We start from the raw sequence: 19,567 nt of genomic DNA, 5'->3' as shown, positions 1-19,567 counted from the left end.
AGTTTTAAACTGAAATCTCAGCCCTGTTTGGAAAAGGTGTTGGTGTCTGCTCCTGTGGTGTTACGCTGTTGAGGTATGCGACAGTGCAGAGAGAGAGGGAGGCTGTGGAAAGAAATGAAATGAAACTGATCAGTAATCAATGATTTGGGGTTTGTTTTGTTAGCCGAATGAAAGTGTGACTCCAAACTTATTTAACAGGTGATCTATTTATTTTCTAACAAGTAAGCGCGTTAGCTGGGGAGCAAAGAAATCCTAAACTCACTGATATTTGAGTGAGGTTTGGTACGGATTAAGAGAATGTGAAACTTTACAAGTTACTTGTGAAAATGGGGGCACTGTGACCTGTCATCCTGCCAGTCTTCTTCTGTGGTGTTCTCAGCCACATCAGAATCACTAGTCAAGTCAACAACAAGATCAGGACCACCATGCGTTTGTCTTGCCCCCCTTGATATCTGACTGTAGCGTTCCTGGTTGAATTTGTGTGATGACTCCTGTAATGACTGTATTCATGAGGTAGACTTAAAGGTGCAGTCACACTGAGAACATGTCAGTAACTGACCTTGTGTGATGTTTGTTTGTTCTGAAATGAAATCCAAGAACATTTCCAGTTCAGTGGTCAATATATCATACAAATATACAATGTTTAAAAAAAAAAAAAAAATCTTGTGACTAAATGTATTTTCTGGCCCAGCCATATTCCCCATCTGTAATTTGTAAAAGAAGTCACATTAGCCCTCAGCACCTGATAAACCATAATACCACGTTAAATATGTTAAACTGAAAATGATGCAGTATATTTGTAGATAGCATTGTAGCCTCTATTCAAGTAGATCGTTTGCCTATAAATCAGCTACCTATCACTTGGTAGTGTGATTCCTCTGTCCTGTAGCCCCACCCCTGATTCTAATGCTGGGTTACCTCCTGGCTTGAAGAGACTTGACACTTGCTAGTTTTACTCAGCAGCTTTCTCTAAAACTAGATGAACAAACGAGCAGTAGTAGAAGAAGAGTGATATGAAGCTGCTATAGCGAGCAGTCCTCCCCCTCTGCTTGACTGTTCTGCTGCCAGATGTTTCTCTCTGGTCTGTTTTTACAGTTTTTACAGTTAAAAATGTGGACATTTCCAGCCGGGGACAGGCCACCGAAAACGGGAACGCCTGGTCACCTTATTCTATAAATGACCAGGCCAGTCTGTCAGGAAAACACTTTCTGGGCTGCAGGGATTGTGCTACAGGTGGCCACTGGGACAGCCTGGCACTAAGACCTGCTCTGCCACAGCTTTATAGACTGGTTTCCTCTCCACAGCAGTTTTGTCCATGTTGCTCTGTGGCAAAAAATCCGATTTTATAATAATAATAATAATAATGAAGTTTATTTATAAAGCACTTATCAAAATCTTAGATTACAAAGTGCTTCACAAGGATAAAATAACAAATCAAACAGCAAACACATGCGAACAGACTCAAGATGAAAAATACAATAAAAATAGAAAGACAAATAAACAATGTAAAAATACGTTAAATGTTTGGAATAGATTATTCAAAAGCTTTGTGACAGAAATGTGTTTTTAGAAGAAGATTCTGATTTTGTGAGTCTAAATTCATCAGGCAGGTTGTTACAGAGCTGTGGTGTTTCTGACAGCAGAAGCTCCGCCCCCTTTAGTCTCACATCTTGACAAAGGTCAAGTCCCTGTCTGACCTAAGACTACGTGCAGGTTAATACGGGGCAATTACACAAACAAGTTGTGGAAATGTTTCTGAGGAAGAAAAGATGATTACTATATTCAGTTATATTATTAGTGTAACCTTTCCTCCTGTTATAAAGACAGACAATAATGAAGTGGTGGTTATTTCACACAGTTGTTGCCTGCTCTGGCTGTGGGTGAGTGATTATTGTGGTGTTGAGCAATTCCATTCGCTTCCACTGAAAATTAATTGCCCTATGTTATTCTCAATGTGGAAGCTATTTCATCAGCACTGTGTCCGGTCAATTTTGAATGCACTGACTGCTGTGTGTAGCTGTATGAACCACCTTCAGGGATCCAGCGGAAATATAAGTAATTTAGCACCTTTAGCTAACATGCAACATTAATGCAAATGCTTCTGCTGCAAACGCTTCTTATATCTGGTGTGTAACTTAATAACACTGCAGGATCCTGTGGAAATGATACATTTATTTTCTAGTGATTTGACTGGTCAGTTGCCAGACTGTTTAAATTCACTGAGCTGCCTGGAGCAGGAGAGCTGTGCAGCACCGCAGCGTAGGTTACACTGTTGTACAGGCAAGCTCAAAGCTAACTGCCTGTCTACTAATCTCCCTCTCTGATACAGGCCAAAACCTCCTAAATCAGACAGTCACACACACACACACACCACGCACACACACACACACACACACACACACACACACACACACCACGCACACACCACGCACACACACACACACCACGCACACACCACGCACACACACACACACACACACACACACACACACACCACGCACACACACACACACACACACACACACACACACACACACACACACACACACCACGCACACACACACACACACACACACACACACACCACACACACACCACACACACACACACACACACACACACACACACACACACACCACGCACACACACACACACACACGCACACACACACACACACACACAAGCACAGTTTTCATTAAAAACACAGGCAATTTAAGCTGTTCTGGTTTTGGGTTTATCTCTACACCAATTTATGAAAAATCTTTTTCAATATGACCCAATAATTCCGTAGGCAGCATGTTGGTGTGGGAGAGAGAGAGAGAGAGAGAGAGAGAGAGAGAGAGAGAGAGTGAGAGTGTGTGTGTGTCTCCTGACAGGATGTCACTAGCCAGAACTTGCAGTATTTCTGTCAAGAGTTCACATGAGTTTCTACTGAGTCAAAGGAAGTGAAAGATGCCAGTAAGATATTGCCACACACGCACACACACAGACACACACACACACACGTAACCAGCTTCAAGCTGGTGAAGTAGTCCTATAAAGTTAATAAATAAAAATTCAAAGTAAGTAGTCCCATAATGCACTGCAGTTTTGGATTTGATCATAGACTAAATAAAGATGGTCGTAGCCTCTGTGACGTCACCCACAGGTTTCTGAAGAGCAATAATTGTATGAGTTATATAAACAGGTGTCACGAAGGAGGAAATTAGCTCTAGAGACCAATACTGTTTTTGTACCAGGCTGTAAACATGTTTATTTCTGCTGTAAAGTTGGACATTTTAACATGGGAGTCTATGGGGACTGACTCTAGTGGTCATTAGAGGAACTGCATCTTTTGGTTCTTCATCGTTGGCTTCATTTTTCAGCCTGGAGGTTGATGCTTGGATTAGTGTAAAGACTTTTTTAAACTAGTGTTCATGATACTCTGTCTTACAGTTCATAAACCTGAATATTACACTTGAATGAGATTACATGAGGCAAATCCATTCATCTATTTTCTATACCTGCTCATCCCATTGTGTTTTGTGGCCGGAATGTATCCCAGCATGCTTTTTGCATATGTTTCACTCCCTAAACCGCGTACGCATCAGTGGTGGTGTCACCTTACCTGCTTTGCATGTGACCAGATAACTGTGACCCAGCTGAAAGTGTGATCTACCAGACTTCTAAAGGTATGACAACAGCATCATCACGTAGGGCTTATTCTTCAAAGTGGTGAATGAGTGGATGAACAAAAGACAACTCATCCAAATGTTTGTCATATGGGAGGTGGCACAGTGAGCTTGGGAGACATTGAGGTGGTTTTGGCCCAGGGCCATAGATTTAGTTTCAGAAGTGACAGGGACACAGTGAAGTCAGAGGAGCTTTAGTAATTTCATAGGTATCAGTAAATATGGTCACATCTCTCCTTCCTCAGCTACATTGTTGAATAATGACCAGAAGCGTATTTGCAGAACATTATGATGTCACAGGGAAGTTGATCTTTGACCTTTTGGATATAAAATGTCATCACATCATTTTATCTTTATAGCCAATTGAATTAAATTGTGTCTTAGTTAGTGAATGAATTTTCGAGTTATGACCAAAAACATGTTTTGTGAGGTCACAGTGTGACAGAAGTAATGACAGAAATTCCCCTTCCCCTCACTCTAACCTAATCTAAACCTAATCTAACCCTTCATAGGCCTTTGAAGTTAATATATGAATATGTGAATACACACACACACACACACATACACACACACACACACACACACACACACACACACACACACACACACACACACACACACACACATGTGTGGCTGATGTCTGGTTGTGTGACTGCATGTGTTGCTTCTTTAAAGGACTCACAGACGGGAGACAGAGACATACTTCAAATACTTCCTCAACATTAGACGATCTTTGTTGTTATGTAACCATGACAACAAAGATCGTCTAATGTAATAACAACATGGTTAATTTTGCTGAACAGTCATGGATAATAGAAACAACATAAACAGCTACTTTAACATGGGAATGGAGCAGCGCTCTCCTGTGTCACATTCATCCATCCACCACAACCTCCTCCTGACGTGGACTCTGTCTCTCTTTATACTACGTCACCGCAATTTTCCCTTTGCTCCTGTCATCATTACTACGACCACTAGATGTTGCCTAGCAACAAAACGTAACCATGGGTCATAACAACCTGCTGCACAGACCACCTATTGGCTCGTTTTTATTTTTTACAGGAGGACAGTCTCAATGTTAGCTAGCTCATAGATCACCCTTTCACCTCCAGTGTTAACTTGTAGTTTCATTGCCAATATAAAATGTCACATATGATGTAATGTTAGCAAACACTGGCGTTCAGTCATGAGCAGTGAGACAATAGAGTAGCTGAAGAAATACGTTTTGACACCAGGATAGAGTTTATACCCTACCCAGCCCCCAGAGTTTATACCCACCCATATAGTGACTGACTGACTGAGTGAGTGATCATATCTCCACCATTGTTCAGCCAAATGCCACAAGAGAGGAAATATTTCTACTTTCTACTCCACTACATTTATTTGACAGCTTCAGTTTAACAAGCAAGACACTGTAAATACTGTAACACCTGAGTTCGCTGCACTGTACTGGCTTCCCTCTCGCCCCGGAGAAAAAAATTGACCCTGCTCGATTGTCATTGTATAATTGGCGCTCTGGATGTCCTGGATTGGTGTCGGTGTTGACAACGTTGCTGAAACAGATGTGGTCTCACCCAAAGATCAGTCCACGTTAAATCCTGTATGTTAAAACACAACTTTGCAAAGCTTGTAGAGCAACCTAGTTAAAATGTACATAAGCTTCAGGATAATGTGAGTGTATGAATATCTTCACTTATAGTAAAGAGGTGATGTGTTAGAGCCTCAGAAGAGTGGTCCCGAACTACTTCCACTCAGTGAGCTTTATAGAGACACACTGAGCTCTGTAGTTTGTGTTTCAGGTGAGAGAGAGTTGTTATCTGGATCCCTCATATCAAATATCAAATGAAAAAAAAGGAACTATGTGGTCCGAGAGTGTTGTGGTTTGCGCGTTGTGTATGAGTGTTGCTAAGCCAGTGAGTCAGAGCCATTCCACAGCAGAGCAGCTTAACAAGACTTCATTGCTCTGTGAGAAATACTCCGAGTGTGTGTGATCTGTGGGCTGTGAGGGAGGGAGGGAGGGAGGGAGGGAGGGAGGGAGGAGGGCAGAGTGCAGACTGCTCAGGCTGAGGGCAGGGCAGGGATCTGATCATCAGCAGCACAGTTTGGGGTTTTATCTCCTCACCATCGGTACAATTAGCTGCAGCTCTTCTTCACTGTACTTCCTCATAATGTTTAACCGGACAAGCTTTTTTCTCCACTTTGCAGAGCTAAGTCAGATTTTCCAAAGCGCTGGCTTCTTTCCCCTCCTCAGTTTTTTTGGTATAAAGATGCTGATGCATGTTTGAGCCAGCATGCTGAGAGTGTGGCATGTTTGGAGAGTTCAGAGCCAGGACAGGCATCTGCTCCAAGGCTCTGACTGGCCCATCTGTAATGGAGCATTTACTCATGGAATATCTGACCACAAAAGTGACTTTCTGGAAAACGTAGATGTCACTTAGACACGAACCAGGACAAAAGTTAATTTAATTATCCTCCACCAGGAGATGTGGAGAAGTGAACAGTTATCACGGGTGAGCAGGTTTCGCTCAGTAATTGTTTAGTATATTGTAAGATCAAATCAAGACATCTGTAATGAACACAAACATCCTCTGGTAAAGAATGTCACTTATTGTACTGCGCTCCACTTCCACATTCCCACAAAATATAATTTAAGTGGATAGGCGTCCTGTTTCACTTATCAGACAGAAGTAGTATTATTAACTTGCTGCTGTGCTTTTGATGTGAAGCAAGTTTTAACATGTTTTTATATTCCTGGCTTATACTTTGACTGTTCAGTGTTTGCAAAGTTTGTGTGGGTCGTCCCTGTACCTGCTGTTTTGGCTACTGATATCATGAACTTCATTACAGTAGAACTGTAAAACAAGACTCAGTCAAAACCTAGTATATTCAGTCTCTCACACAGAGCACAGCCTCCGTCTGGATCCACAATAGTTTAATCTTTATTTACTTCAACTCCAGAACGTAACAGACTTTTATTAGAGGCAGGTCTTTATGTCTAACTCCCTCTGTTTGATATGTAGAGTTGGTCATAGTCGTTAGTACGAAGCCTCGTTACTGATGACTTCTCTCTCTCTCCCTCTCTCCTGCTCTCTCTGCTCGCTGTGTCTTATGTTTAGTTATTCCTCTGCCTCCTTTAGTAATAATGATACATGGAATGAAAGTAGTTTATTTGCTGTAATGGAGGCCAGGCTCAGTGTATTGGAAGTGCTCCTCCTCTTCCCTGCAGTTGCTGAGCAGCCAGCTGGGAAACCAGAGCAGCTCGATAGACTGTGGCTTGTCAGTCAGTCAGTCAGTCAGTCAGTCAGTCAGTCAGTCCAGATTATGGGACTGACCCTGCTGTTGCAGTCCAAACCAAAACTGAAATGAATGAGTTGTTAGACAAACATAATATATAGTGACAGGACAGTCTAAACTCAAGGCTCACTTACTTGCTTGTTCATTGATCATTCAACCATATTACATGAGCCTCATCAGCAGATTGAATTTATTTCTCTCAGCTACCATGGGATGGTAGATGTGCATGACCATGTGATATAGAACAGGACCAAACACCAATGCTGTGGGAAGCATGATGGGTAGCAACAGAGCAGCAGTACATGTCAACTCACGCTACAGATTATTAGTGATCAAGGAGACGATAACTGATGTTTGGAACCGATATACCAACACAAAACGACACTGCGACACTCAGTCTTTGGACACCCGCAGAGGGGTTAACTATTTTGTCCACCCCATTTATATAAATGAATCTCGGCTACATAACAGAAACACCTCTGTATAATGCAAAACTGTTCCAAACACTGCATCCTCCACAATGATCCTACAGTTGATTCTATAACTGTCTAAAACTCCTGCAGGACCGTTGTATTAGACTACATCAGTTTTAGCTAGATGTTCCTAATAAACTGACAACTGAATATATATTAGTAATTATCAGTTGTATGCATGCCTTGCAGTTAATTCCTATCACACACTGCCTTGCAAAGTGTGTGATGGGAATGAACTTGTTGCTTTCAGTGCTGTTCTCACCTGGAAATGGGCATTTACACCTACATATACACCTACACATACACCTACATATACACCTACACATACACCTACACATACACCTACATATACACCTACACATACACATACATACACCTACACATACACCTACATATACATATACACCTACACATACACCTACACATACACCTACATATACACCTACACATACACCTACACATACACCTACATATACACCTACACATACACCTACATATACACCTACACATACACCTACATATACACCTACACATACACCTACACATACACCTACACATACACCTACACATACACCTACACATACACCTACACATACACATACACCTACACATACACCTACATATACACCTACACATACACCTACACATACACCTACACATACATACACCTACACATACACCTACACATACACCTACACATACACCTACACATACACCTACATATACACCTACATATACACATACACATACACCTACATATACATATACACATACACATACACCTACACATACACCTACACATACACCTACACATACACCTACATATATACCTACATATACACCTACATATACACCTACACATACACCTGGCAGCCTGAAGATGTTCTGTAATTTAATAGCATTATCATATATTGTTATTATCCCCATATAACATGTTTCACCTCTTCCTCTTCCTGCTGCACATTTAAACTTACGCTACTTTTGCTCCAGCACTCAGAGCTCTCTGCTCCTTTTAGCGACTTTCTTGCTAATTCCACACATTTTTACCCTCTGTTCAGATTTCATAGTTACTTTAGCTTAGCAGTTAGCAATTGCTTCTCTCTCTCCCTCTCTCTCTCTCTTGCTCAGTGTGTCTTGGATCAACAGATGAACTTGATCATCTTGCTCGCCAACTGGAGCTGCTCTAGTCTCTGCCGATCTGTGTACGCAGTAGCCCTTAGTGTTGATAGGCTATTACTCGTGGCGTGTGACCAGTGATGGTGCTGTGTGGGTGGGACGTTGTCACAGCACATTGTTAAAATGAATTTAGTCCAATAATCATAGAAATGCTGAACATCAGATCTGATATTTGACCAGTCTGAGCATCGGTGTGTGTGTTGTAGTGGGGATATCTATCATGTAGATTTACCTTGTGTTCATTGTATCTTGAGGTTGATGACCAGAGCTCATCAGTCCGGTGCATCATGGCTTTAAATGCAGTGTGGGCACATCAGTTACTGAACGATGTTCCCATTTGCAACATGACACACAGTGGAATTGTGACTGAGGTCGTGCTGGTTTATAGACAAGGCTTCACCAAACTTTTTTATTTGTATCATTTCTTTCTGTCACACCAGCTGCCTCTGGCTGCAGGTTTGTGGTTTGTGTAACTAACACTAGAACAACTACAATATGATTTTCTCCATTTGGTGAGTCATTGATGTCATGTCTGTTAATTATGACGCCTCTGTTCTACACTTCAACCAGTCTTTTAGCAGCTGTAGAGACCCTACTTTGTGCTGGTTGTTCATGCTTATACCATTAAAATACATTTACAACCCATACGCAAATGTAATACATGTACATATATTGAATTTCCATATATGAAATATATGTACTTATAAAATAAAAACATGTAAAAATGATATATGAAACTTATTAGAAACAATATGGAACAATATATATGTTTATGTATGTATGCTTATATTGTATACATATGCATAAATACATATCCATCCCAAAGCCTGTCAATACATGTTGATATTACATAAGCCAACAGTAAGTCTGACACCACTTTCCCAGAATGGGAAAACAGACATGCTTAACATTAATGAGAAATGAATAAAAACAACAACAATGTAAAATTTTTATATGTATCTTGTTTTAATAAACTTACATATATGAATTAAATAAATATCATATATGGTTGCAACATGTTTTACCAAATAAAATTTAAAGACATTTTGAATATATGTAGATATACAAATGTTACTGTGGGTATTTCATGTATGTTATAAACATATATCTTCATATATCCAGAGAATGTTTATATGTAATAATAATAATGATGTATCCCCTTATAGGTGATAGACTATATATGGCAACATCACTCTTGACATAGGGACACATACTGTATGTCATAGATTACATTTCTGTATGGGAATGTAAATGACATTAACATTTATCAAAAATAAACACCTGTACAATATAAAACATTCCAGTGTCCCTGAAAATAATACTGTAGTGTGTGTTGTTAAGAGAACAGCTCATGGGTTTGGTGAGCGTCCTTCCATCAGCCGGCCGTCTGTGAACATCAGCTCCTTTAGCAGAGGTGGAAAAAGTACAGAAATTTTGTAATCAAGTAAAAGTACCAATACTTTGATGAAATATTACTCAAGTAGAAGTAAAAGTACTCATCTGAAAATGTACTCAAGTAAAAGTAAAAAGTAGTTCATTTGAAATGTACTTTAAGTAAAAGTTACTTAGTTACTTTCTTTGTGAGGGGTGTGAGGGGAGTAAAAATAGGACAAGGGGTCAGAAATCCAAAACTATTTTGTTTTTAATTAAAGAACAAGTGTAACAAATGTAAGTGCAAAAACAACAGCTTCACAACAACTGAACTTCTTGTTCAGTTTAAGTAGCAACTTAAAGTTAGTTGTTTTGTAAAGTTAGTCACTGTTGGTTCTGGCGCGTATTTTTCCCCTGTAGGTTGAATTGTTATTTTTACTCAGTAACGGATAGGATTTATAAAGTAACTAAGTACAATACTGGAGTAAAAACGTACTCAAGTAAAATACAAAATACCGATTTTAAATTGTACTTAAAAAATAGAAAATACTCAAAAAAAGTATTCAATACAGTAACGTGAGTAAATGTATTTCGTTACTTTCCACCTCTGTCCTTTAGTGACAGCTGGCTGCAAACCTCCATGTTTTCCCTTCTACGTTACGTTCGGCGTACTTTTCATTTGCTTTCGCAGCTGCTGTCAGATTTCTGATCACTGTCCAATGAGCTGAGGCTCCTGTAATCATCGCGTACATGTGTGGTGTGTTTGTTTTCACTGTCATGGAAGCCGTGGGGCCGCGGCGGGAACCCTGCAGCGACCTCAGTGCTAACATGTACACACAGGGGACCAATGGTTTTAACATCAACTACCCATAAATTACCTTCAGCACCAGCACAACACATTGTGTAATTAGAATCTCTCTCTCTGTGTGTGTGTGTGTGTGTGAGTGTGTGTGTGTGTGTGTGTGAGAGAGAGATAGAGAGAGAAAGAAAAAGGGAGAATAAGTGAAAATTATTAATGTCTGTTTTGCCATTTTCTTTCCACAAAAACAGGAAAGCACATACACACACACGCACACACACACACACACACACACACACACACACACACACACACACACACACATACACACACACACACAGAGAGGGGGAGAGAGAGAGAGAGAGAGAGAGAGAGAGAATGTTCCATTCCAAAAAAGTGGAGTTGGACAGCACCTTCATCACATGTAGCTTCACTGCTCTCCTGTTGGTTTTTCCAGTCGATGTGAAGTGTGGAATAAAACACACACACACACACACACACACACACACACAGGTCTGTCTGCATCATAAGTGAATGTAAAGTAGCTGCGTTCGGGAGAGAGAGCAGAAGATATGCTTGTTGTTGCTTTGCCAGCCGTGGCTGCGAGCTCACCTCTGCGTGCCTGGGCGCTGCCCTGGAGATGTTCAGCACAGAAGGAAAAGGACAAGAGGAATGTAAAAACCCACATTTTCCAGCCAGTTCACTGCGTATTGTGGTTTCATCTCTTTAAGCCTAATCTTCTCAGCAGGATCCAGCGAGCCAAATTTGAGAGATTTTAAAAGCTGAGTTTAAGGGCAGACTGGGTTTAGCCTTCTGCAGCTAGAGGCTCGTAAAGCTTAACACCACACAAAACACACGGCCCTGAACACGGCACCGTCGGACATCCTGAACCTCAGGCGGACAATGAGGCGGGGTAGGGTCCAAAACAATTTCAATTATTTCAATGTGAAATTTTTCTTTTTTTGGATCCCCATTCCGGGTGTGCATATATAATACAAAGCAATGTAAGTTAAAAATAAAAGACAAAAAAGGGAACAAGAAAATGAAAGCAAATACAAACAACAGTAAAATGACTAATAATGATAATGACAGCAAGTTCCATGTGTTATCTAAAGTAAAGTAAAACATTAGATACAGCTCAAAAAACAATAATAACACTAAAAACAGCATATACAGTAGCTGAAGAATAAAATGAGGTTAAAAAAAGAAAAAATAACCAACCAATTCCTCATTAATGGTCATATAGTCAGATATTATGAAGTGAAACAATTTGTAGAGGGGCTGGTGTTCTGTGCCATTAGATATTTCTTTAAACTTTTTTGTTTAAAAACACTTTTACTTATAATACTTATAATACTTTACTTATAATATCGGACCGAAAAGAAACGTAGTACACTGCCTTGCTTTAGTAAATGACGCACTCTCTTCCCCCTGATAGAACAATCATGGTCCAATCACCAGAAACAGTACTGAGAGAAACAGGCACCTCACGAGCAGTGAGACAGAACGCTTCTGCCCTCTGATTACAGAGGAGGAACTGGCACACCACACACACACACACACACACACACACACACACACGCAATATTTCCAGTCTCCATAAAGCCTAAATATACAGTAGATGTTGGTCATGACAGTTTCAGTGAGGTGCAGCAGGACAGTGGAATGTGCTGTATAAAGCGCTCTGTCAGCTTCATGTTATAGACTGTACCGATGTAGAGAACAAAGTCAAACACAGTCAATCTGAATGCAGCATGACTTTGATCTAAGCGTGGTTGTAAAGCACGGTTACCATGGTTACCATTAGGGGTGTAACGGTAAATTTCGGCAGATACCTCTGTTTTGAATTCACGGTTCTGTATGTTTAAGGTGCAATGAAGAAAAAAAAAGGACATGAAAAACATTTAATTTGTAAGGTGTAAACGTTTCATTGGCAAACTGGCCATAATTTCAAATTGGATGACTTGTTTCTTGAACACAAGAAATGCACATTTCTTTAGAAAGAAAAGTCATCTAGGTATTAATGCTGCGATCGACTAACAAAACTTAAAGTGCTTCAGAAGGTTATCAAATAAAATAAATGAAAATACATAAATAAACCAAATAAATGTTTTTTTTTTCAGAAAGATTAATGTATGCACATTGTCTTCAGAGAGAAAACATTTTTTTGCCTTTATTTTGACAGCCACAGTGAGAGAGAGAGACAGGAAAGTCAGGGGGCGACAGAGAGGTGGTCAGCACAAAGTATGTGTGAAGTCTTCAGTAATGACTAAAAAGTGACCTTTGACCTTTGACCACCAAAACTCTAATTAGTTCATCCTTGAGTCCTTGTGAATGTTTGTACTGAATTTGAAGAAGTTACTGAGATATCGTGTCCATGAGAACGGGACGGACAACCCGAAAACATTACGCCTCCAGCTCTGACTGTCGCCAGCACGGAGAGATTAAAAAGGTTGATGAGGGTTGAAGGACAAACAAACATGGCAGGAGGAGACACAAGGGAAACATGGAGAACAGAGGAACAAAAGGGACTCACAGACAGAGCTGTGACAAAATTCCATTTATCAGCGAGCTCCTGCATCACACATGTGGCAGACATTTACAGATAAAAACAAAGTTTTAATGTCAGGCTTTGTGTGGACCCTCCCCATCCAAGGTTCCTGCTAACTTAGTTCACCTGTTCCACTCATTATAATGGACATGCATTGTTCAGATGTTCTAACTGTGTTTTCTTACTGGTGTTTGTGTGTGTGTGTGTTTGTGTGTGTAATAGATAAGTAGCTGTAAACACAGTCGGTGATAACGTATCTAATTCTGAGTGTGTGTCTGACATCTGTTCCAGTCTCAGGCTCTGATCAGACCTGATGTCTGCGCTCGGATAAATTCACCTGTCACACGCTGTAGGTGGAAAACATCAGTGACACAATGGAAACTACTTGATCCAAGAAAGAAAGAAAGTATCGACTGTAAAATGACAGCTCATGATCCGATTCGATGAAAAGACACGTGACTTGATAAATGCAGATAAGATTTAATTGAACAAAAACTTTCTGATATTTTGTATTTATCATTCCATCGACAAATTTTATATATTTTTATATAATACAAGACATGAAGAGTGAAATAATCATCAACACCATGACTGAGTGTTTCCACCTTCAACTGCAGTGAACCAATGACAGTCTCATAAACACAGAACCAATCCTGTAAACTCGTGGGGATGGGGGGCGGGGCTAAATACACCTGAAACCTTGTCAGTACAGAGAGAGAGAGTTAGCATTAGCACAACCACTAACACTATGTTAGCCACTGCCAGTTACGTACAAGCTAACAAACAACATAAACAAATAAAAGATGCTAACTATGCTAACAGTTCTGCAAAGATGCTTTCTGGGTATATGGGTCTCATATACTGGTTCTGAGTATATGAGCTCCAGACCCAGTTTTTTTTTCTTTTTATGTTTGAAAACCATGTGAAACAAAATATTAATCTTTCAGAGGATTTTTACTCTTTTTTTTTTTTAGAGGAGTTTAAAACATGTCTGGAGACAAACTTTAGCCACACAGAAGTAACAAAACAAAGTTATTGCAGTTGAACTATTGAAAATGAATAAGAACTGTAACACAGATGAATTTACACAACACAAGATTGACTGAATCAGTAAAATTCATTCATCACAGCTTTGAATTCACAACGTAATTAAATCATTTTCCAGGTCTCATTCCCTTTGTTAGTCACTTTCATGGAAGACCGGCATGTATTCGTGATATTTTCCCCTGTTGGCAGACGGACACCTGCGAGTTAGTTAGTCTGTTGATAATCTCATGAGAGTCCGTTTGTCTTAGTGTATAAACACATCCCTGAGCTACAGGATGTGTTTCTTTGTTTAACTTTATGAGTCCAGAAATCGATTTACAGAACAGGCACATGCACAATAAAGATAAGAACAATAAAGAAGTGGAGACATTCTGAGACATGATCCAAACATAATAAACCCAACACCACACACTGCACAGCTCTGTCCTGCAGTCATTCTAAAGTGCAAATATTCAATATGAGGAAACAATGTTTGTATAAATACAAATAAATAATATCTGTTGTGCAGCATCAACAACAATTCAAGATTCATGCAAGAAATGTGTGTGACCCCCCCTCTGTAAAAATCCTCTGCTATGATTCATATTGTGTTAAACATGTTTGTCACACGTAAAAAGTGAAGAAAACTCAAAAACTGGGTCTGAAGCTCATCTCCTCTTACTTCCTGATTGAGAAATGTGGATCAGGCCTTTAGCCCCGCCCACCACCTGCTGTCTCCAGGTGGACAGGTGAAAGAGCAGAGAGCATCAAGATGGTTAGAGGAGGAAACATCAGAGAGACTCAGTCACATGTTTGAGCCTCAGTCAGACCCAGACTCAGAGGAGGAGTCTGAGACCAGAACCAGAGACTAGCAGACGGATCAGAACAGTTAGCGTAGTTAGCATCTTTTATTTGTTGACAGGATTGGTTCCTGAGGTTTGTGACGTATGAAACCCTGGATGTCTGAATCTGTGTTTATGAGACTGTCATTGGTTCACTGCAGTTCAAGGTGGAAACACTCAGTCATGGTGTTGATGATTATTTCACTCTTCATATGTCTTGTATTATATAAAACATATATAATAATATATAAAACCATCATATGGATGTTAACAAGGTTCAACACTGGATTTTCATCAGAGGGGTCTTTAATATGACATTGTCCCCTCCTCTTTTTCATCTGGAAATCAAGAATAATTTTGCATTCAAATTGGTGGAAAAAGGTGAGATTCAGGTTTGTGCAGCTCCGGACACTGAATCAAGCATTTCCTTCTCAACAGAGTGAATGTGCTGAGAGACAGAGAGACAGAGATCTGTGCGGTGAAGTGTTGCAACATCTCATGTCACAATGTGCCAATGAAGAGAAAAACAAACGGAACCACGATGGCTGTTCCATCAGAGGGAAACTCAGCACCTGAACATTAGACATGCAGAGGAGACATGAGCAGAGAGGGCCGAGTGCTGCGCAGAGATAGGTGCTGTCGAACAGTCTTATCATGTCTGTCCATAGACATCATTCTGGGTGTGTTTGATGATTAACCGGGTGACAGGGTGGAGCTCCTTAAGACTCTGCTTGTTCTGTATGTGGGGACTGATATTGTAGTTCAGGACAATAATGTGCTGCTCTGAGAATCATAGTTGCATACAATACAGAGTTATACAAACGTTATTAATAAAGAAATATATGGACAGCAACTATGATCTAAATGTCAGTGTGCATCAGAGTGTGATGTGAGTAGCAGAGTATATAAGAAAATATGAGAAACAATTACATTTCACTCATTTTTTTTTTTTGCTGAATTTTGGAACATTTGCTTTCTTTTTCCAAATGAAACACATTTACATGTCATGTCCACTCTACAGCCAGAGTGTGTGATGAGGCTGGGAACCACTGGAAACTGTATCTGCCTTCAAGAGCCAGTATGGGCCTGGCCCTCTGTGCACTGCTGGACCTGCTATCAGCAGCTGTAGGTTTACAAGAATAAAGTTGTAATATTACAAGAAAATGTAAAAATGTAACGTTTCAAGAGAGAAATTATTTTTAGGAATATTACATCAACCAGTCAAACAGGTGAAAGGACAGTCAGTGGCAGCCTGAGCTGCTTCTGGCTGCTGCTGTTTCAGTTTCTTCACAATCTTTTTAATGTCCTGATGATGATGATGATGCTGATGCTGCTGATGATGATGATGATGATGATGATGATGATGATGAGCCAAAAGATGAAGTATCTCCTTATAAGCGAAACCTAAAGTAGAACTTCACAGGATGCTCCATGTTCCTCATTTTAAAGCTTCCTCTCTAAAACACACAACCTGCAATTACAACATAATATATCATAATATTATGCCTTTTTTTTTATATATTTTTTTTTATATTTTGACTTCATTCTCAAAATGTCAGACTTTTTTGTCCTCAGTGTGACCCTTATACTCTGTCGTGGGATAAACATGATCAGAAATAAAACATTTTATTTTCTGTTTTAATGATAATTTTGCTGATTAATAATGATTTACATATGTCATGGTTAATAAAGACACTGATAACACTTGACTGACAGTTGATTTACTTTAGGTTTCGTGAGAAGTGTCTTAGGATGTGTCGGTCAGTCCAGTCTGATCTGGTCCATCGCAGAGACTCTCAAAAGCCTTGATGTGAAGCCGTGACTATCTGAGCTTCTCACTGTGGGCTGGAACTCTACAGGTGCTTGAGACAGCAACAGCAGCTTTCCCTGCTGGCCTCCAGTATCTATGGATACTACAGCAACCCCATACTGTGGTAAATACAACTGGAACCATCTCTCATATTCTCCTCGTTGTTTTGTTGTTGCAGAACAGGATTGTGTTAGTTGTTTCTTGAATACACAGAGGGATGATATCATTGTCCAGTAATCAGTTGAGATCGTCTCAAAGTGATTCACTCCCCTGTATATGACGTAGCTCACAGGCCACGACATATATACAGTATAAATGGACAAGGTAACCTGGCATTCTGCCACCAACATTTCATGTGACTAACTGCGTGAGTCACACGCTGTATGGAAGACAGGAAATGCTTTCGTCCTTTCCCGGCCAACTCTGTTCCCAGGGTTTACAGGGGGTTCCCTGGATTATCTAATGATGAGCCGAGTCTGAGGCTGCAGCAGCAGAACGAGAACACAATGAGCTGAACGATAGAGCCTGAAATACAAACACCCTGTCATTAAAGCGTCACCTCACCCCAATTCAGAATCATGCAAATCAGTGTTTTGTCTCTTTCTGGTTAGTTTGGGTTTTATTTGTCTTCTGTCTCCATCCATTAGAGTTGAGGTGAATGTTGTTTGATAAGTGGAGCTCAATGCAAAAAGAGCATCAGCATCAGAGAGTATGTGATGGTCTGCTAGGGTCTGTGTGATGTCATTTTCACCATCCATCCATCCATGTACCGTCTGATTTGTTGTGTCCACTACACTACAGGTGTCCAGCTGTCCAGTCTAACGGAGGTCTAACCCTCTCGTAGCTCTGGCACTCCAGCTAAATTAAAGATGTTATCTGATTGAAAACCTTTCTGATGTTGTAATAGAGTAGTATGAGTACAGTCTGGTTTAAAGGGGCACTCCACTGATTTCACTTTTCAAGATCGAGTTACTTTTCATCAGTCTTCCTGTAAAACAACGAGCCCATAGGTGGTCTGTGCAGCAGGTTATTATGACATCATAGTTAGGTTTTGTTGCTAGGCGACATCTAGTGGTCGTAGTAATGATGACAGGAGCAAAGAGAAAAGTGCGGTGACGTAGCATAAAGAGAGACAGAGTCCACGTCAGGAGGAGGTTGTGGTGGATGGATGAATGTGACACAGGAGAGCGGTGTTTGATTCCCATGTGAAAGTAGCTGTTTATGTTGTTTCTATTATCCATGACTGTTTAACAAAGTTAACCACATTGCTATTATTGTAACCATGACAACAAAGATCGTTGAATTTTGAGGAAGTACTTATTTTAACCCATCTTTTCCCAAACCTAACGAAGCCATGGCTGTTATTATAGTAACCATGACAACCGAAGTCCAGTACGTCTGCCACCGTAGAGGTGCTGTTTCAGGAGACTCCTATGGGTCGCATCAGAGGGTTGTTCAGGATATTACTGCAAGGGAATCACATCGTGTATGTTTAAAACAGGAAGTTATACAGTATGTTTAATAACCACTTCACAGTCCGGCTCCTCCACTGGTTTCCTTTCATAACAATAAGTTTAATTATTTACTATTGAACATGGAAAGCTTTCACCTCAGATTTTACCAGGAGTTGAGGGGGAAAGAAAGAATAAAGAGCGAGTTAGATGCAATAAAACAATACAAGTTACATTCTCAGTCATTCACTCTGTAAAATCAAGTAAAATCTGACCCTACAGGTTTAATGTGCTCCGTCCACCTGGTCCACATCAAGTCAAATCTTTCTTTTTGGACCTTGAGGGAAAATGATAGCCTTTCTATAATATAGATTGTTATTCCTACCCTTTCATCAAATTTGTAACAGAAAAACCCAACTTACAAACTGGGTGTTTATTATTTGCAATAATTTGCTTTAATGTTTAGAAATTGAAAAGCTAATTGGAATAAAACCAATTTTGTGCAGAAAGATTTAATTAATTTGAAGTAAATGTGAGTGGTTGTTAAGTATTCACGCTGATAGCTACATGGAGGGTTTGTCTTTCTTTTTTCCCATGGTCACTCATTGTTTTATTGACATCCACTCAATATAAACATGCTGTATACACCCCAGATTTCCCCAGAACCGGCCAATTAAATCAGATGTTTAGTTTATGTGGCAAGTTGGAAAAGCTTTGCCAAGGTTTGAATAGGTGGAGCTATATATACGCAGGCTGAGAGGAAGCCATGCTGAAGGACAGCAGTGGGAAAGAAAAGGCCCTCCGCAGTGAATAGATGATCAGGAAGTGTTGAAGTCAAGATTTAGTTAGAACTTTGATAGCGGTAGAGATATGAATTGAATGGTTGAACCTGAGTGATTTATTGCATTAAATCTTATGACTTTAAGGAGCAGGAAACAAGTGAAACAAAGAGAAAAGGATGTGTCAGCGACATCAGTCCAGGACCAGGAACAGGAACCGTGGATCTGAGTCAAGCTGCAGCAGCTGTGGAGTCCTGGAGTTTTAGTTGTGGTTTTTCAGGGCTGGGTATGTTTGGTCAGTGTTGTCCTACTGATTACACCAGA

At 40.1% G+C, this 19,567-nt stretch overlaps 1 protein-coding gene across 3 annotated transcripts in view; it reads left to right on the top strand.

The window, feature by feature from the left end:
- Nucleotides 1-19,567, top strand: part of piezo1 (piezo-type mechanosensitive ion channel component 1) — a 97,739-nt gene that overhangs the window by 940 nt on the left and 77,232 nt on the right. The gene's annotated exons all lie outside the window — the stretch shown is intronic.

The sequence above is a fragment of the Seriola aureovittata genome, chromosome 14, assembly GCF_021018895.1.
Source record: "Seriola aureovittata isolate HTS-2021-v1 ecotype China chromosome 14, ASM2101889v1, whole genome shotgun sequence".
NCBI lineage: Eukaryota > Metazoa > Chordata > Actinopteri > Carangiformes > Carangidae > Seriola > Seriola aureovittata.
The sequence above is the reverse complement of the archived record's forward strand: the minus strand, read 5'-3'. Positions and strand labels throughout refer to the sequence as shown.